The sequence below is a fragment of the Strix aluco genome, chromosome 3 (genome assembly GCF_031877795.1).
Source record: "Strix aluco isolate bStrAlu1 chromosome 3, bStrAlu1.hap1, whole genome shotgun sequence".
NCBI classification, from domain to species: Eukaryota; Metazoa; Chordata; class Aves; order Strigiformes; family Strigidae; genus Strix; species Strix aluco.
In genome coordinates, this window is record NC_133933.1 from 42,922,079 (window position 1) to 42,938,133 (window position 16,055).

The window sequence follows — 16,055 nt, forward strand, 5'->3', positions numbered from 1 at the left end:
TTTAAAGCCGTGTGGTTCTTGGTGGATTTAAGAGGAGTAAATAATTATCTCAAGCCTTGTGATCCCCATTTACATTAAAGTAAATATGTATTCCCTACAAACAGTTCTATATACCTTTTTCAAAACCTGTGAAACCAAAGTTATTTAATTACTGTTTACAAACAAAAATATATCCTAATTCTAGTAGTTATATTTAAATCGCATTAAAGAATTATTCAGGGCCTCAGATCTGCTGTGCATGGAGCTGGTAATGAAACTTTAGACTTCAGTGATATAGTATCTGCTCTGTGTATGACAAAGACCTAAATGACAAGAGGAATAAAACATTGTGTTAAGCATTAAACTAGGAACTCTCCAAACCTAAACTTCTTGGATTTCTTTTTTTCTCTAGTGAATTTTAAAACAATGAGAAATTACTTTCCTGAGCCTGTGACTGCAGCTTCACAAGACTGAAAACAGCAGTGCTCTTGGGTGAAGTCCATTCTTTGGTAAAAGGTGTTTATTGTATTTTTCTGCTGAACTCTTGGAGCACAAAGTGCATTATTAGCATCTTCACGCCTGGGCCACAGAGGCTTGGCTGAGCTGCCGGGCTGCACGGGCAGGTAGGGAAAGGCATCCCCTGGGATGTGTTGGCTGATCTTTAAATGCTTAAATGACTTTCCGTTTGTCTCCAGGAATTGTTATAGAAATTTGGAGAGTGAGCCTTTAAGCTCAGCTGTGATGAATCAGTGTTCAGCTCGTGCATATTTTTTATGATAAAAATCTGTTTTCCTTTACAATCACAGTCCAAAGACCCAGTATTACAAATAACCTGGCAGTAAGATGCCTGCTATAAATGGCTGATCTGGAAATGCTGACTGGCATCACAACTACTTTCAGGGAGAAATCACACTTTCTGTATTGTAAGTAATGGTTTTCTGTTTGCAGGGCTGAGATGTAACCAAATGCTGCTTTCAAGCTGTTCTGAAATAAACTGACTTGGTTATTGTGTATAAGCACTTAGCTCAGCGTTTCATCCCTCAGAGAAGTTACCTGGGTGGCAGGGCAATGGGATGCATTACTGACGTGTGCCCCATGTACTTCCAGGCCAACTCCAAAGCACTGAGGTTGTGTGGGAAAATAATTCTGGTAAAGTGGATAACAAATACGTTGTGACAGGTGTAAATCTGTACTTTTTGAAAACTGCAAGAGTGTTCTCATGTTCACTTAAAAAAAAAAAAAAATCCCAAGAAACCAAACAACCCCCCAAAACTCAAAAAATGTGTAAGCGTATTTCTACGAAGAGTAAGGCAAATTTTAACCAGAAGGTGAACCTCCTCACGAAGGCTGGGACAAACGTGGGGTGGGAGGTTTCCTATTCTGCATCTGCAGCAGGAGCCCTTGGAGAGGTGGGTGCCCTCGGTGGGGCTCGCTGGAGCAGGCAGTCCTCGGGGTAGACTTGGGACTCCTGGTCCAGAGGGAAGAGCCTTTTCCTCTAAATGCAGGTGGAGTCTCTTCCCATCATCAAGTCTTTTGAAAAACTGCCTTTGCTCGTACTAGAGAAAGGAACTTGAATCTTTTGAACAGTCTGCTTTCCTGCACGAGATTGAGCCAAAGCGCTGGGGGTCAGGGATGTGTTTCCCGTCAGCACGCCGTGCTTGACTGGAAAACGGGAGTCTCCTGCGGCTGTTACCGCTTCGTACCCCGGGGACCTCCGCAGTCGCTGCCACCGTCGGCCCGCGACGGCTGCAGCCACCAGCCGCGGGCTGGCGGGCGGGGGGCAGCCCAGCCCTCGGCCTGCGTGACCCCGCGGCCCCATCGCCCGCTTCAGCCGCTGGAAAGGAGGTTTTTCCTCAGTGATTTGTGTCTCCGAAGCAGGAGTTATTTTGGGGAGGGGGGACCGGCCGACACTAGGTGTCAGTGTCGTGCTTCCCGCGGCTCCCGCCGGCCCGCAGAGCACAGCTGCCCGGCGGGAGCAGCCCCTGCAGTGTTTCGAGTCCCAGACAGTAACTCCTATTATTTTTAAGATATCAGTTAGAGCCTTTCGTTTTCCAGTTTGTCCTGAACCTTGTGGCAGTATCCAAAACCCCCTTTTTCAACAGTCCTTCTACAATACTCTGTTTTAAAAAACCCTTAAAAAAAAAAAAAAAAAAAAAAAAAAAAAAACAAAAACCCCAACATTGAAGATTATCACCTACTGAGTTGTCTCATTCACAAACTACAGTAAAACATGGCAACAGCATCTATTATATACAAATATTTTTGTTGACAAAGCTCGTAAGCAAACATTCAAAGTAAAGTGATGGTGCACCTCCAGCTGTGTCTCCAGACATGGACCCTTCTTGCTCTCCTGTAATCTCTCGGTGTTTTGCAAGTTGTGCAAAAACAACTTCACTTGGTTTGTTTGGTATTTCAAGATGGCTGCTCTTCGGCTAGGGGCGAGGTGGGAGCTTGGGCTACGAGTTGCGCGAGGAAAGGGAACGGTTTCTCCCAAGCTGCGCTGCAAGTGGCATTGCAGGTCAGTTGTTAAGGATGCACTCCTGATTGTGTCAAAGGCGGTGGAAAAGGGCTAATGGGCTTCAGCAGGGTGGACCTGAGACAGCTGCTGGGGCTGTCGCCCTACCCGAGCTGGGGGTGGCAGGACAGATGTGAGCATCCTCCGTGGCATCTGCACCCTCACGCTCAGGGGCATCTGGTCCCCAAACTTTGGTCTGTGTGCTTTGGTTCTTTGGTTTGGCCTGGCAAGCAGAGGGTGGCCACCCGGGGGGGGCACCCATTGGGCCACATACATTAGAGCATCCTACTTCTGCACAGCTACTTATTTTTTCGAAGCTTGAAAAAAGATACCTCTGCATCTGACCAAGCTCTCACTGAACTCAACAGGAGATGGATCCAACTTCACATTCTTAAGCAGACATGGAGCTGCTCAAGAACACAGTGAGGGAGCCAGATCTCAGCCATTGTAACCAGGGGAGACGCTGTGAAAGGATGCTGCTGACAGCTTGTGCAGTGGAACAAAACTAGAGGTGAAAATGCACTCAAATTGTATCTGGAGACAAATGTCCATGCTTTCTAACCCCAAGCAGAAGTTTCATTTATCTGATCTGCCAGTTGATTTTACAAGATTATTTTGTTCATTAAAAATGGAATAGGAGCCAAGCTGTTGCTTTTTTTCCTTTTTTTTCTTTTTTTTTTCCCTTTTAAATACTGCTAGATTCTATTTTCTTGACATACGAGCTTTTCCATGACTAGAGTTTCTTTTAGCTGAACTTACCTTATCTGAAAGAGAAATCTCAGGCTGTATCTAGCTTATTTTATAACTAAGCAGTGTTCCAAAATAAAGTCAGAAGGTGAGGGACTAAAAATTTGGGCTGGAAAAGACAAAAAAGAAAAAAAAGACAATGTCCACTTTTTTCCCAACTGACACCATATGGAACAGAGTTGGGCCAGTGAAGACATTTTGAAATTCATATTCTTCACTTTCCATCACTGAGTTGCTTTTGTCATTGGCAAGCATCCAGCACCCAGGCCTTGGCACCTTGTATGGCTGGAGTGTGCCATCACTAATCCTTTCCAGGGACACGCCAATGCAAACCTAGCACTGGTGTTACTCTACCTCCAGTAGCAGGGAGATGTATGCTAAAATGGGTGATGTAGCTACTGTGTCTGTGCCGTATGCAGCTGCTTTCCATGGGTGTAGCTGACAGGATGCTAAAGATGCCCTTTTGCTGCCAGCTGTTGCTACCATGGAGCTGTATCTCCATAGGAGGAAAGATATGGCAGAGGTAAGAGACAGTCTTGTGAAGACACTGTGTCTTTTGACTCTCCAGCAACTGGCTGTCTTGAGAGAAACAAAAGCTGGGGGAAAGCCCAACTTGGCTAGGACCAGAGAGGAGCTGGGCCAACATGTGTTAGAAGCAGGGCCTTAGGTGATCTAGGGCATTGCCAAGCCAAGTCCTGTATATTCCCATCTAGGGAAATTTTGCCACACCTCTGGGCAACATATCTTAGCCTTTAGTTGGTCTCACAGTGGAAAAGTTTTTCTTCTGTCTGGAGATAAAATTTGGCCTGAAATGACTTGACTGTCCACAGTGCATCCTCATAAAGAGGATGCCCTCATCATCTCTACATTTCCAGCACCAGAAGACTGGGATGAAATCCCCCTGAGCCCTTGCTTCTCTAGGCTGAATGAACCCAATCCCTTCAGCATTTCTTCATGTGCCAAGGTCCCCAACCTCATGACCATCTTGGTGCACTCACCCGCACAACCCTGCTGGGCTCTCCCCAGTTTTTCAACGTCTCTCTTGACCTTGAGGGACCAAAACCGGATAAAGTGCCCAGGTGTAATGTGGGATAGTTGCATCCTTTGATCTGCTGGCTGCAATCTTGCTGATACAGCACAGTTAGGTACTGATATAGTCGCTGCCATGGGGTATTTTTCATCAAGGGATTTCAAAATGCTTTGAAAGGATGTTTTAGGAATAGCTCTTAGTTTCTGCCCTCCTGAGATTTGTCAAAGGAGGCCAAAACTTCTTCAGCCCTTCCATGTACGGATCAGAAGAATTAAGTCTATTTTAACTTTTGGCATAACAGACAAATACCTTACCTTCTGCAATGTGTAACTCTAGAGAGAAATTTACAAGGGACAGAAGACCCCTTGGAGAGTAAGAGGGATGCACCAACTTTACAGAGAAATGCAATGCAATGAAATCTTCAGATTTCTCTTATGCATACACCTCATGAAAGGGATTAAACTTTTTCTAAACTGTTCTATAAATGAAACACAATGTTTTTTTTAACTATCTCCCTGAGCAACATAACATAGACACAAAAATGAGCCCTGGCTCTGATCTTGATAATTTTATCAAAAAGCATATTCCAGCTGGGTGACTGCTCCACCAGATCCCTGGTGACAGGGTTGCACGTTCTGGAGGAGAGCGCATTGGCCGCCTTGCCCAGCTCTGTGCTTGACCAAATGTGAAACTTTCATCCAAGTAGGGATATGTGCCTCAGTTTCCTCATCTTTAAAACAGAAACCATGGTACTTGTCTTTCTTTTGGTAGCAGCAAGAAACATTAGTGACTTCCACCACAGCTAGCAGGGTCTTTTTCTTGCTTGCAGGCATTTGGAGAGATATCAGTGTTACATCATGTGACACCTGGGAGGTCTGCCAGCCATCTCTCATTCAGAGCACACACGTTTAAATTGCGTTTGGCAGATGTCTCTCCAATGTGTCCATGAAAAGTCTCTGGTGTGGTGACCCACAGTGCCCCAGCATGATCCTGCCAGGGCTTTGCTGCCTTTCCTGGGGGGCACTTGAGTTGGGATCTCCTCTCTGCAGTTTAATCCCATTTATCTTCCTATTCCAGCAGACTTGTTAAACTCTCCCATCTCCTTTGCTACTACTGGTTTTGATTGTGAAAACCTTATTGCATCTCTTCTCAGCTTTCTCTTCCCTGGCAGGAGCAACCCTAATTCTCTCCACCCTTTCCTACACCATGACTAGTTGTTCTTGCTGCTTTCCTCCAGACTGCTGGTCAATGCTTCAAACTGTAGCATCCCAAATGACTCATTTCTGCTGAGGCCAGACTGGTGCCAAACATGGGGGTGTATCACTTCATATTTTCACAGATCTCACCACTGCATGGTGTAATCTGGTATGACGCTCACCCTTCCCTGCAGCAGCAAGACACTGTGACACACGCTAACAACTAAATTCAGCAGAACAGCTGTGTAGCCAGGTGTTGCCTTGTCAAATGTCTGCTCATCCAGAAACCCATGCGAGGTTTGCACTTTCTCTTGTCCTTATCAAACTGCCTTCAGTTTTTTAAATAGTTTCTCCAGTTTGACTAGATTGTTTTGAATTCCTAGGCTGTCACCTGTGGACTGGAACTCCTTCCACCCCAGCTGTCATCTGCAAATTTAATAATTGTACTCCCAGCTCTCAGTATTCAAAGCATTAATGAAGGTACAGTATAGTACCATAGACTGACTTCAGTGAAATCCATGCTTGATGTACCCTTCCAGTTTGACTAGGGATTTACTGACAGTGACTCTTTGAAACAAGTTTTCTAACCAATTTTAACTTCCCTTATGATAGTGTCACATTGATTCAAGTCACCTCCCCTTACAAGCACGCCATGTGAGAAGATGCCAAAGCTTGCACAGAATGATGGTTTCCACTTGTATTCTCTCACAGGAGGAACCTGAAATGGGTTTCATATTAGTTCCTCATTAATCTTCATTTACCATCACCCATATGCATGGCATCTCTGATGTATTTGCAAGTAGCCTGGTTCATTCTTACGGTGTCTTTCTGGGCACTGAAGTTAAGCCAACTGGTCTCCAGTTGTCTTGCTCATCTGTCCCCCCCTTTATAAAGCGAGGCACTCTGTTGGTCAGTCTTGTGTGACCTTGGTCACCCACCCCAAATTCTCAGGTAACTTCAGCCAGCTCTGAGATAGCTTCTGCCAGCGGTGGAAATAACTATGGGGAATGTCATTAGGCACAACCAGTTTGAAAACATTTCATTTATCTAAATGGTCTTTTTAGATAAATTTATATAGCTTTCTCTTTTTTTTTTGTAGTACCCTGAAATCTCGGTCTTTTTGATGGCAATTCTGTTGGCTGTATGATCACACTTGACCCTTTCAGTGGAAACAGAAAAGAAAATACTAAACACTGTCATTATTGACATTGATAGATTTAAGTGATAGAAACGTGGGAATGGAAAGGACTTCCTGGTTCAGTAAGTCCCATCTCCAGTGGCCATAAAGTATAACATAATGCAGAGACTATGCAAATCTGTGCACCTAACAAGCCAAACCCCCTTTAACAAGTTCCTGCCAGGAAGCTATTACCCTGTACTGCTAACACTGAAAAGGCAGGCTGAGCTTTTGGAGACCTGGGGGTTTGCCTTTTGCCTTTCCTTATTACTGAGGATTATGCCCCTACTCATCGCTGCAGCACTAGCATGCTCTTGGCTGCTGCCCTGCTGGGTGGACAGCCTCTGGGTGCTAAAATGGGCTGTGGCTGGAAAGGGAGGCCAGGGGGAATTGTCCTCAAGACAGGAGGTGGCTGTGGTGGCCTGAGGAGTGCAGGCCCAGCGTGGGCCGTCATGGCCAAAGGGCCTCTCCCCCGGCCCTTGGTGCAAAGGGGAAGAGGTGCAAGGCTGGGGCTTGGGCCCTTGCTGCAAGGCTTCGGGCTGCTGGTGGGACAGTGAGGAGGGAAAACACAAATGAGATCTCCAGGAGGGAGCCTGCAGATTAACAGCAATGCTCATCAGCTAAACAATGTTATTGCTAACTTTTATACAGGTTCTTGTTCTCAATTCAAAGGGAAAGACACCTTATTCAGGGCTTCACCCTTTCCTGCAACAATCCCTCATTTCCTTGTGACTTGCCCATGGATGTATGATGGCTGTGCTGTCTCCTGCTCTCCAGTTCTTTTTGCAGCATTTGCAGATCACAGACCCTCAGAAATGTCCCCAAGCTGTAAAAATGGATTAATCATCCAACAATCTCTTATTTCCAATTCAGCAAAGTATTATACAAGCAGTCATAAATGCTGATCTTTGAAAACAAGAGCAGCTTCACATGTAATTGTTTAGTTCAACCAATGTACAAAGCAAAAATTTTCTTGGAATGCTACATTATTGTTATTTTTTTTAATACTAAGTGGTCCTTTAATGAGTGTTAATCTCTGACAGATGGCTCTGCCCATCTGGCACTACTGAAGAGTGTAAAAGTCTAATTTATGTGGAAAACTTATTTAAAATTGTATATTAATTAGAAACAACTAAAACAACTGATCTTTTCATCCTGGGAGTGCATGGTGGTGCCAAAGGACCACTAATAAATTCCACTGCCAAGAAGTGGGAGAGAGTTTGCAGACAGAACTGATGGCATGAGCAATTTTTCTCCTTTCATAGTTGTGAAATATTTCTAAGGAAAAAAAATCCTGTGAACAAAGTGCAATATCCCTCACAGACAGATTCACACAGGCTCTGGCTCGCACTGAAGGAAAGTACCATATCAGGGTCTGCCTTGGTCTCTGGTACGAAGGAGGGCATCCCTGGTGGAAAGGCAGAGTTGGAGATTGTGGCTCTGAGTGTGCCCAGCTCAGCGCAACACCTGAAGGAATGATGATGGATCACTGTCACTGCTTTCTCCACCAGACTAGCAACTTTATACTCATCCAACCTGCTGCAAAGGGCTGAAGCTCCTGTCGGCTGCCCCAGCGGCTTGGGGTGCTGAGGGTGTTGCCTGGAGCAAGCCGTGGGGGGAAGCCAAGACCAGCTCCAGCTGGGGAAAGCTTTGTGCCTGCACTATGGGAGAAAAGGGAGAACCCTCTAGAAAGTCTGCAGAATGGCTCAAGTAGGGAGGTGAATCCACATGAAACCAGGCTTTATCAGTCCTGCTGCTCATGGAACAATGTTGCTTGTGCAGGCATCAGCTTCAGAAAAGTTAAAAAGGCAGGAGAGGCCCTGCAACAAACAGTTGCACAGGAATTTTTAATAAAACACAGGATTTGCCATCTTCAGAGCATGATCCCACTCCTATGGTGGCCTGTGTGGTGAATCCCCTTGGATTTGGGGAGAACTTGACTGCATTATTACATTGCTCTGGGAAGCTGAAATGTTATTTGGATGTGATGTTATGCTCAGAGAATAAAGGAACACTTTGTCTATGACAAAATAAATATTGATCTGTTATTTTTTCTTTTAGCATCATCAAATACCCAACCTGAGAAGGAATACCGTTTTTAAATTTGTCCTGAAATAAGAAAACATTCTATGTCAATTTAGAAAAAGTTCTTCCTGTCAGCAGAGGGCAAGATGATTGTCATATCTTGAATCATGAAGGGGTTGAAGTTTGAGTATTGTTTCATGCTGAAGTAAAAATATTATTTTGTCCTGAAGATCGGAACAGAGTATTCAGTATTTGTCCAGCAAGCCGATCTATATTTAGAGTGACAATACACACGGTTTTCTTAGCAATGGTAAATTTTTTTTCTACAAAAACAGTGTCCTAAAATTAAATCCTTAGACAAGACTGTTTTGCATTAAAAAAGTGCTTTCTCTTTTGAGACTTCCAAGTCAGGTTAGCCTCTTAAATTTGTATGGAAAAGTCTTAGGTGATTTATTAAAAAGCAAACTAATCAGGCTCTTGCTATGTGATACCAATCTATTAAAATGTATAATTTCACTAAACATGTATTTTCTGGTGGTATTTTAATCATGGAGTATCTGACAGCAGAAGCATTGTTTGTGTTAAAGTTCAATGGGATGATTTAAAAGGCTCTAGAAGACACTCTATTTCCTTTTAAATGCTCTATGATTATTCCCCAGCAGTGAGAGGTAACAGCTCCAGGCTGCCCTGTTTGAAGCCAAGCCTCACTGTGCAGTGGATGCTGAGGGAAGGCTGTCGGGGTGCTGGCCTGTGAATTGGAGGAGCTGAAAGTGAATCCGTGGTCCATCCTACTCTTCCTGCATGACTGTCTCTAAACTCCTGAGTGTGTTACAGGACTGTGAGGCTGCAGCAGCCAGTCAGGACGACCAACATGAAAGCCAGAACCTGGAGCTCATGCTTTTGGTACAGCACACATGGAAAGTTTGACACTCTTTAAAGAGGTTTGGAAACCAGGCATACTACGGGTCAGGCAGCCTCTACAGTTTGCCACCAGAAGATGTACTGGGAAAGGTCCTGAGTTAGTGCCCTTCTCCAGACCTTGGGCACCCAAACTTGGGTTCTATCTTGAGCACAAGACCCAAACAATGCTCATTGCATACTTTAAAAGCAAAAAAAAAAAAAAGACATTGGTGTTAATGCCTAAATTTTAAATTAGTGGTTTGAACACATGCTCAGGAAATGAGATACAAGAGTTCTAAGCCCTTTTCAGCTGGAGGATGTTCAAACCCACATCAGAGAGAATCAGCAAGAAAGAGCTTGTAGCTGAGGGATGAGCGAGTGCACTCAGGCACAGGGGGCAGGTCTGCTTACACATTGCACTCTAGACTTTGGATGAAAAGCAAAATAATTTTGGGAACACAGATTGGAGCCTCACTGGCCTTCTGAGTCATACTTCTTCCTGCTTCATCTCTTCTTCTGTGCTTTGGAGAGCTGTGTTTGTACTGCCTCTGCCCAAGGGAGGTGGCTTCTGACCCTGTGACAGATACTTAAAATTATTACCTTGGAATAAAACTGCCCTGACAGAAACCTCACAGAGACAAGGCACAGGTGCTTTGTAACTGAGTATGAGTTATTGAGTTTGGCCACATGCTCACAGCCTTCATCTATTACCTTTATGGTAAAAACTACCAACACTTCACCTCCACTGAAATAGATGTCCTGAGCTCCGTGTCTCTATGTAAAATCACAAGTGGTGGTCACAACACTTGGCTTTTGTTCCCCACATACTGATTTAAAAGCTGACTTGCAGTTCTTCTCTCTGGAAATACCAGCTCAAAAGGGTTGCAAAGCACTCAGATACTTTAAAAGAGAGTGGCCCCATTAGAAAAGGTCCTGCGTGAAAGCCGCACTGTCAGCTGTTTGCGCCTTCCCAAGCGCAGAGACAGCAGAAATCTTGTGTTGTAGAGGGATCAAACCCCGGTGATGGCTTTCCATGACCCTCGTTGGTCAGGCCAGAAGTGGGACTGTCTTTGCTGGTGTGAGAGGCCTGAGTCCATCCCTGGAGCAGCACACGCTTTCCTAAACTTAAACAACTGAAGAAGAGAATTTCATCCAACAGCTATTTTGAATGAAATTCATAAGCAGATCTGCCCTTCTGCTGCCAAGGGTGTGCTCTGTGGAACTGAGGCATTTTATTGCAATTATCATGCTACCAGAGGGTCTCTTAGAGTCCTGACTCCCACAGTCCAGGGAACACAGGACAATCCTAGAATTGATTAAAAGTAATAATTCAGTTTCTAGCTGTCATGAGCTAGAGAGAAGCTGGAAATTGTTACTTGGTTTTGATTAAAGAGTTCAAACAAACAAAAGGTCATGGGTATGTTCTTTTTTAATGTCATTATCTTAAAACTAGCCCCTTTATATAAAGGAAGATCCTGATTTGTGATTTTTGGACATGTGTAGTTGTCCGTTCTGTGAATAGGACTACTGTGCATCTAGGTCAGTTAGTGTGTGCTTCACCAACATAAGAAGCCCCCAGCATAAGAAGGACATGGACCTGCTCGAGTGGGTCCAGAGGAGGTCACAAAGATGATAGAGGGTCTGGAGCACCTCCCTTATGAGGACAGGCTGAGAGAGTTGGGGTTGTTCAGCCTGGAGAGGAGAAGGCTCTGGGGAGACATTATAGCAGCCTCCCAGTACTTAAAGGGGGCTACAGGAAAGGTGGGGAGGGACTCTTTATCAGGGAGTGTAGTGATTGGACAAGGGGTAACGGTTTTAAACTGAAAGAGGGTAGATTTAGATTAGATATAAGGAAGAAATTCTTTACTGTGAGGGTGATGAGGCACTTGAACAGGTTGCCCAGAGAAGCTGTGGTTGCCCCCCTCCCTGGAAGTGTTCAAGGCCAGGTTGGACGGGGCTTTGAGCAACCTGGTCTAGTGGAAGGTGTCCCTGCCCCTGGCAGGGGGGTTGGAACTAGATGATCTTTAAAGTCCCTTCCAACCCAAACCATTCTGTGGTTCTATGATTCTATGATATGCACATTTTAGAAATTAGGACCCTGGTGTCCATTTGTTAGTTAAACCTCCCCAGATCTGGCTGCATTGGATCTGCTGCCAGGCATTAGTTAATATTTGCATTGCAGCATCTGATGCTACCTGTGGTGTCTCTAGCTGTAGAAATAAACACTTTTCCAGGAGTAGCATTCACAGTCAGGCTTGTCAATACAGGGGCTTTATGTTCATAGCACAACAGGGTATTTTTAAGCTCGGTTCATTCCTGTAGTTGAAGTCTTTTGAAATCTTTGGAACCACTGCCCGGAACAAGGTACAGCTAAAGGAGAGGCTGCCCAAGTAACAGCTGACTGTCTGTCTTAAGTGTTCCCTTATGACAGGAACTATTTCAGATAGACTGTAAGTAGCACTTCATTGAAATAACAGTTGTCCCATGACAGCGGGATTTTTGTACTATCATTAAGCTTTGCAAGACTTGACACACAGACATGAGAAAGAACCAGGAAGGTAACAGAGCAACCGGAGCCCTCCATACCTAATCCACTCATTCCTCTTACTCCTAATTGTAAATGGAGTAGGCTTGTTTCCACTTCTCTCCCCTTTTCTTCCTTTGTGTAGAGAAAGTGAGTTGACTGAGACAGTATGATCATGGAGCAGTTGCAAAAAGAAGGGAAAATGCATAAAAACTGAATGCATGCTTCTTTCCCTTAAAGAAAAGAAATGGGATTTGGAGAGTTATGCATTCATGATTATAAATTTGAGAACCAATTCTCTGACATGGGAAGCTCATTCCCCCACTACCAACACTTAAGCCAGGAAGGTAGGTCTTGCACCTTGCTCCTTGCTGTTCGCTGTTCTGTTTGTGGGTTACTTAAATGGAAGGCTTGTGTTTTAAGTTGTGACTATGAGGGAGTGCAAGCTTTCAGACAGAGAAACAAATTCTGAGGCTTGAACACAAGCTCAGCCGTTGTCAATACAAAGTAACATTTAATTAACCTAGAAACTGTTACTGAGGAGTTTGTCTGAGCGACAAATGATCAAAGAAGATGTCTCTCCCCCATTCCATTGGTCTGGTTTAACTCCCTACAAAAGGATGTTTTGCACTCTGAGCATGGAGGAGGGGATGTCCTTCTTTGAAGTTGTTTTCCAGTGTTTTTGGCAAAACTGGTAAGCAGTGTGATGTTTTCTATCTCCTTCTCTTTGCAATAAAATTACCAGCTGCACAGGCCAAAGCCTTTCCTCAAGAACTTCAGAAGAATGCAAAAGGCTACTCCTCCAGTTGGTGCTGAACCTCTTCCTGACAAATCTTCTCTACTTTTACACTGGCTTTTTTAGAAGCCAGTTGTAGGCTGTCTTGCTCAAGCACGGCGAGTGACAGATCAAAGGACATGTTGCCCAAGGGGTCTGCAGTAAGCTGGGACCAGGAACATGGACCAGAGCTGAGCCTAAGCAATGTTTTTAAAGTTTTGCTGTTGACAGCACTTTCAGCCCAGCCAAACCTGAAAGGGAGCTGAGCTGGAGCTTTTGACGGCTCAACTCCCTGCTTAACACACTGTTACCAAAGTGAAAGACAGCAGGTTTTACATGGCACTGCTAAGTGTCACATAGTTTTACTGAGTTAGTTCTCTGTTTCCTGATCCAGGGGGAAGGAGCAGCAGCAGGGAGGAAAGGCAAAACCACCCTCTTCAGTGGCAGCACAAACTAATTAAAGTGATTAAAGTCATGCTGTAGCCATGACCTCAGAGGACCTGCAGCAAAGACGCAGCTCTTGATTCAGTCCTGAGCAGTGCACGTGGTTCAGTAGGTAAGTATTTAAGTGGTACTCCATACGAGGGATCGTAATGTATTAAATCCAGCCTTGTGGCAGGAAAAAAAAAGACAAGCACACACATAAACCCCACAATAATGACTTTTTTTTTTTTTTTTTTTTAAAAAAAAAGAGATTCATGTAAAAATCATAGAATCGTAGAATGGTTTGGGTTGGAAGGAACCTTAAAGGTCATCTAGTTCCCACCCCCCTGCCATGGGCAGGGACACCTTCCGTTAGATCAGGTTGCTCAAAGCCTCATCCAACCTGGCCTTGAAATGAAGAAGCTGCTTGATAAGAAATTAAAAGGAAGCTGGGGACAATAGGCTTATAGGCATCCCAGAGGTTGCTTAAGGACACCATTTTAGAAGCTGAGAATAAATGTGTCTCTCTAATGAATAAAAACTGATAGACCCCTGATAAGCCAAGGAAGTCAGTGTGTTTAAACAGCAGAAACTAACAAAAGTTTACTAAAACAAAGAGATAGGTTATTTCAAGCAAGGAATAAAGCATGATGTCTGTCAAGTTAAGTGTGAGAACAAAAAAAAGTTGGACCAGATAAAAGTTTTTAAAGAGCAAGTCACTAAAGGCAGAATCTAATATTAGATGTTTTTAAACACATCAGAAGCAAGAAATTGTTAGGTTATGTAATAAAAGCTCAACTGCACACCCACAAAGAGCACAGAGGGATGGGGCGCAAGGAGGGAAGGGGGGTGTATAACACCCTGCCTGGCTCCTCTCAGGTCCATCAGCCCACTAAATGTCCATCTCCACATGCAAGCAAGACAGGTAACAGGCCATGGCAATAAGGTTAGCAGAAAAGCTTTGGTGACCACTGTGTTGGCCTTTAGCCTTTCTTTATGGCAAAAAAACTTCCTAAAACTAAAGAACAAATAAATGACACTTCAGAGCTGATCATATAAATATTGTCTGGTTCTCAGGGCCAGAAAGTATTCACACCAGAGTTCTGAATATAGCTAGAACTCAGATATAAAGTCATGAAACTACTACTTGGATATATAATCCATCCAGACATAATACCTCAGCTGTGGTGCCACAGGAATGGAAGATGACAGACGTGACACTAATTTTTAATCCAGGAAACAGATCAGCAATCCTGACTTCCACTCAGGGACATGGCACAGACTCAGACTAGAAGTAGTCACATAGATAAATGTGGTATGTTGAGAAAGGTCCCATACTGTGTAGACAAAAGTCACGATGTGTGTTATATTCCTTTGAAGCTTTTAAAAAAGAATTAGATTGCCAGGGGGTTAGAAGGAAGATAATTTTATGTATTAATAACTGGTTGAATAATATAAAAAAGTTTTCTCAATAGAGAAAGGAAATCAGGGGAACCTCTTACGAATCAGTGGTAGGGCCTGGGCTCTTCAGCATATATATAAACAATCAAACGTGTGTGAACAGTGAGGCAACAAAGTTTGTTGATTATAAAAGCTATTCAGATGCACTATGCCCTTCTGAGTTCAGTCGAGGTTTTCAAGGCACATAATAATTTACAAGCAGATCCTTAACAGTAAAAATACACGAAGTAATAAAAAGTTCAAGACGTAACTGAAATATAACCCAGGTGCAACACAAAGAGCAGTTACAATCTGGATTTATAAATAGTCTCATCTACATCATTTTCAAGTAAAATCATATACAAAACTGAATGTAGTACTATAAATCAATATTATGAAGAACTGCCTATTCTAAATTATCCTGTCCCTTTAAACTGAAGACAGTTGGCCATGTGGGCTGGCTGAAATCCACTATCAGATGTTATCTTAGTTTAAACTGGACAACTTCACAGGCTCCTAGAAATAAAGGCTGTAAAGGGACTTCTGAGACCAGTCAGTCCATTGTCCTAAAGCTGCATCATGTCTGCTTGAACCTTTCCTGAGAGGCTCATGTTTCAAAGACCTGCAGCACTGGGGAACCCAAAGGCTCCACTTTGTAACCCTTAATATTTTAATGTTTTACTTAATGTTTATCTTGAATATCCTTTGCAGTAACTTAAGCCTATTACTTTTCATTGTGAATATGGGAAATAGATTATTCCTTTCCTTTGTACAGCAACCTTATATATATTTAAGGACATAAAAGACCTTCCTGACTTCTTCAGTCTTCTTTTCCTTTGGTCTGAGAACTCAGGTCATTCAGTCTTTCTTCTTAAGTCATATTTTCTAGATCACTAGTCATTCATGTTGCTCTTCTCTTGACTTTCTCCATCTGCAGGGATGTAAGCCAGAACAGCACAAGCAATATTGCAGCTGAGTTTTTACCAAGCACTGAGTAGAGCAGAATGGTCATTTCTTATGTCTTGCAGTCTTTAGTCTTGCTTTTACAAGAACAGTATTTGCTTTATTGCCACCAGAACAACACTGTTGATATGAGTTCAGCTTCTTCAATTAACTTATTAATCCTCTCGGATCATTTTCTGGAGAATGCTTCATAGCATTCCCAGCTATGATTCCATGACTCTAGAGATCTATGTACTTTTGGTTCATTACTTAGTGACAGAGTAAACCTAGAAGAGATTTCAAAGAAACCACCTCTGTATGTTTTACATTTTAATAGTGGACCACCAGTGGCTACTCTGTAGTCACTTGTGTAACCAGTTTT